We start from the raw sequence: 5410 nt of genomic DNA, 5'->3' as shown, positions 1-5410 counted from the left end.
TATATATGTATATATATGGAAGAAGATACCTAGTGCCAATATTTGCACACAAATGTATTTGGCCCTGCATACACGTATGCCTCCACAAATGAATGAACACATGTGTACACATACATGCATACCACATTCCACAAAGTTTGATTCTTCGGAAAATTTTTTTGATTAATTATATTTATTTCATGTGTATGAGTGTTTTGCCTGCATGTAAATGTACCATGTGCATGCAATTCCTGCAGAGGCCAGAAGAGGGCATCAGATCCCCTGGAACTAAAGTTATAAGTGGTTAGCCGCCATGTGTGGATGCTGGCCCCCAAGCTGCATCCTCTGCAAGAGCAGCCAGTGCTCTTAGCCACTGAGCCATTTCTTCAACCCCAAAGTTTGATTCTTGATGCTAAACCTAAACTCCTTGGAACCACTGATACAGTTTTTAGTTTTATTATAAGCCAGAGTGCTGGCTGGTCCACTAGGTAGCTTTATAAATGAGAGAAAGTGATGATTCTGATAGTCTTTTTAATTTTAAACAATTAAAAAAAGTTGGGCAGTAATTCTGCCATTAACACAGTTATTCCATTAAGCACCTTATTATAGAATGATTTTTCAATGTCAACCCTGTCTCTGGAGTTGGTTATACAAAGAAACCTCTTCACTAATCAACAGAAAGCAGATATTTCTTTTGTCCTGACATGTCAGAATTAGAGAAGCATTATTGGACAAAAAATTGGACAAATCCCTGGAGTCCATTAATTTCCTCTCCCCTTGAGGTTCAGTTATACTAATAAAAATAGCTTTCATTAATATATACATTGACCTCATCTGTCTCACTTGGTTTTGCAAACATGAATGTTCACTTGGTTTTGTCAAACTTTTATTGAATTTCTGTGATTCTCATACAGTATAATTTGATGGTATTTAGCTCCCCTCCCTATCCCCACTTTTCCCTCATTGCCTCTCCACCCAATTTAATGTACTCTATTATATATACATAGTACTCTATTATATAATACATGCATATATATATGCCTATAGGGTCTAATTTGTGTTTCCAAATGTCCTTCAGTGTGGATCCATCCACTGTAGCCTGGTTACCCCACCAAGAGTCTTAAAATTTGAAAGAGACTGTCTCTGCCTCTCCCAGCAGCCATCTGTCACCAGAGATAGGGGTTGGAGCTTCTTACCCACTTCCTCATGTTTATGCTGGAATTATTTTCTGGTTTGAGCTTGCATGGGACTTGTGCATGCTCTCACTGTTGCTGTAATTTCATATGAGTGACTGACTAGCTGTGGGGAAAACTCTGTTTCTTTGTGGATGACAAGGTTTTGTGAACTTTTGAACAAGGTATCCTTATTCCTAAAATTTATTTGAATTCTTGCCTCTTAGAAAAAAAGTCAGACTGCATAATATAGTTAAGCCAAAACTTATCTGAGTAATATTTGGAGGTGACCCAGGAAAGATCAAATGTACAAAATGCTTTTCTATATTTCTTTAAACTCAGACATTACTGAGAAAGTTCTCAATGTTTTAGCCTCGAGTGTTAATGTTCTAATTCTATTAAAACTTGCTAATTGAAACACCCTTTCTCCTCAATGCCAATTATTCAATCCAAAAAATATATATTCATCACAAGGAGTTATCTCAATTATAGTCATCTGACTATTATGCAATTTAAAATAAAAATAAGAAACATGCAAGAAGTTTAAGAAAATGTATTTGAACGGCAGTGAGAACACAGATGGCTTTTTTTCCCCTTTGACAACTCTAATAAAGCTTTCAAAAGCCATGCAGCCTGAACCATCAATGGCTTCGATTTGTCTTATTCTCAGCAGAAGGCTTCACCAGCCTCTCCAGTGAATTATTTGACAAAATAAAACTCTCCATTTGAACCATATTACATGGTATATTAGGCAGAAGAAGCCAAGAGCAGAAGGCAATCATCGGATGCGGGATCCGTGAAGCAAATTTACAGGAACTGTTAGTAAATTCACTGGATCATTGCTTTAGGAATTCCATATAAACCAGGCGGGTCCCCATATTTAGAAACAGTGTGCTTCTGCCTTGTGCAGTGTCAAAGGGTGATAAGAGAAGGCTCGCAAATATTACTTTTGTTAAGATTGCTCTGCATTTGGTTAAGCTTTTTCCTTTGGATCCAGATAAATGTGATTCAATCCTTATTCAAATATAAAGAGGGATAGCTTTTCAAAACCAATAACAGAAAATTGCTTTTGGAAAGCCAATAGAAAACACACCTCTACTTGGTATCTTAGTACACGGCCACCACAGATTGCCTTCCTGTGTGTGATTTCCAGCAGCTCTCCAGGCAAAAGTACTTGCAACCAAGAGCAAACGTCCAATCAACAGAAAGCTGCTGCCATCTACAGGAACCGTGGAACAGCATTCTAAATATTTGAACATTTCTCCAAATTCAAAGAACCACATAGTAAAAATATTCTATGTATCAGCCTATGTTCCTTATAATAAGAAAATGTGAGACAGCTCCGTGTTTAATCAGAAATTTCCAAGTAATTGCTGAGATTTCTGCACATCGGCAAGATTTTATTTTCTATACTAAGTTGCATTTATTTAGCTTTTAAAAATACCTTAAAGTATAAAAGCAATTTTGGTATATTAACTTTCTTGTGTCGTGTAATGTATACACAGTAAGAGACACCTCTGATTTCCATATCTATATTTCACAGCAGTCTTAAACATCAACTGAGTTTTTTCTACTTATTACCACTTACCTAGTAAACTACGAAGTACTACTAATGGCCATGTGGAAGAGGGATCAGCAACTCAGAATCTGCATTCACAAGGCCCATTGTAAATTTTGGATCTATACCTTATTGGTGATAAAGCATTGGACAAGTAGCTTACCACTGCTTCACCTTTATCATTGAAACAAAGAAAAAAACATGTTCTATGTGAGTATTGCGAAGTTTAGGTAAGAGGATACATTAAGGCAACTCACAAGAGTACCTGGCACTGGTGCTTCTCACTGAATTATAACTTTATGATAATAAATGTAATCATCATCATAGTAGAATCCTCACATGCAAATTTTTAAATGACATTTCATTATTTCTGAGTGTAATATAAACTTACATGTATATATACATATGTGCACATGTATGTACATATACAGATATTATATGCATCCCATATGTGAACATAGTAGAAAAAGCCAAAGTATTTTTCCAAGTAACTGTCAAACCCGATTGAGCATTATAATCACCTCAGATACCTCCATATCTGTATTCAAATGGCATACCAAATGACAAAGTATAGAGAACTTTTATAGGCAAAAGAGGTGTTACAGCTTGAATGTGAACCGTCTCTCACAGGACCATGTGTTTGAACACTTGTACCCAGCCAGTGGTGCTAAGTTGAGAGGTCATGGAACCTTTGGCCCAGTTTGCAAATGCAGGCCACTGTAGGCAGACCTTGAGGGGTATAACAGGCCCTGATTCTGATTCTATCACTGCTTCCTGACCCACCAAGAGTTAATAAGACCATGTTTCAAGTTCCTGCTGACATGGGCAAGGCTGCTCTATCTGCCTCTGTGGACTGTGTCACCTTAACTCTGAGCCTAAATAAACTGTTCTTCCCTTACATTGCGTCTATCAGATACTGTCACAGCAACCAGAAAAGTAACTAATAAAAGGGGTTCACCTTTCATATAAGTATATGCTGGATTTTGAAAGCACAAGGTATTTACAGAGATGGTGTCTGACCCTAAGTGATAAAGAACCCATGCAAATGTTTATTAACTTTAAAATGCATGCATAGATAAGCTATAATGGGTTCTTTTATTCACTGCCTATACCTCAATAATATGAAGGTTTTATGTATTCTGACTGCAATCCAAGTTAGTTCAAGTAAGTCTAGCAAACATTCGACAATCCTCTCAATACCAATGAATATGCAAATCGTGTAAAACAAGAATCTTTCACTAACAGCTTCAATTTCAAAATGTGAACTCTTGGCTAATAGTTTTCTTTTTATAGAGCATTATTTAGCTAACATATACTAACAGGATTTTAGAATATTAATAAATAATTTTCCACTATTTCCACGTTACCCAACTTTATGTGGCCCATCTAGTCTAGTTGACATATAATTCAGACTAAAAAATTAAAACAAGGGAACTACTTTATCAGAGTAACAAAATATTAATACAGGAGGAAGGAATTGGCTTTTCAGTGAATGTTTTTTTTCTTAACAGTGCTAGGGATTGGACCTTCGGTCTTACAAGTGCCAGCCAAGCAGCCTACCACTAAGCTATACCCCCCAACTCTGAGTAGGCTTTGCAAATACACACAAGGTACAAAATAAAGGCATACATTACAGTAACTTTGCAAATTGTGTGCAAATACACTAAATAACCACATGCAAAGCTATAATTACTAGAGAACAGGACATGTTGTAAACTAGATGAAAAGATAATGCAATTTTTCCAAATAATAATTTTGCATACTGCCTCCATTCTTTATAAGCTGAATGTCACAAGTGGAACCAAATTAAAATCAGTAAATACTAGCTCAAAATGAGTAAATCTCAAAAGCATTGTGTCCTGGTTTGTTTCTCCACTTCTGTGACAAAATACTCTGACCAATACCAACTTGGGGAGGAAAGGGTTTATTTTATCTTCTATCTCGCTGGAGGATTAAAAATTCCAGGGTATCCTAGGCTACATAGCCAGTTCAAGGCCAGCCTGGGATACATGAGGTCCTGTCTCAAAAGAAAAGAAATTAAAAGAGTGTTCTAGTTTGTCTTCAATTGCTGTGATAAAATACTCTGACCAATACCAACTTGGGGAGGAAAGGGTTTATTCGGTCTTGTATCTCCTGAGTCACAGTTCATCAGGGAGCCCAAGGTAGGAACTCAGGGCAGGAACCTGGAGGCAGGAGCGGGAGCACAGGCCATGGAGGAATGATTGCTCCCCTGGCCCCTGCTCAGCCTGCTTTTTTATACAACATAGGCCCACCTTCCCAGGGGTGGCACCACCCACAGTGGGCTGAGCCCTCCCACATCACACAACAATCAAGAAGATGTCCCACAGACGTGGTCACAGGCCAGTTCAATGGAGGCAATTCCCCAACTGAGGCTCCCGCAACCCAGTGACACTAAAGCTATTCAGCACACATCTAATGCCTAATAAATCCATAATAAAAATGAAATAGTAATAATTTAACTGCCTCTTTGAATACATCCATATGATGGTACAGATTAGGCAGAGACAATCTAGCATTGAGACAATGTAGATTTAGGAATCTGTGCATGGAGGCTCAGGCCTGTAATCCCAGAACTCAGCAGGCTGAGAGCAAGAGGCCAAGGCCAGCCTGGACTACAATGTGAGTTGCAGGCCAGTCTGACGTATAGTGTGAGACTCTATCTCAAAATGAAGAAGAAGAA

This window comes from Nannospalax galili, unplaced genomic scaffold (genome assembly GCF_000622305.1).
Source record: "Nannospalax galili isolate Female #2095 unplaced genomic scaffold, S.galili_v1.0 scaffold1340, whole genome shotgun sequence".
Taxonomy (NCBI): domain Eukaryota; kingdom Metazoa; phylum Chordata; class Mammalia; order Rodentia; family Spalacidae; genus Nannospalax; species Nannospalax galili.
The sequence above is the reverse complement of the archived record's forward strand: the minus strand, read 5'-3'. Positions refer to the sequence as shown.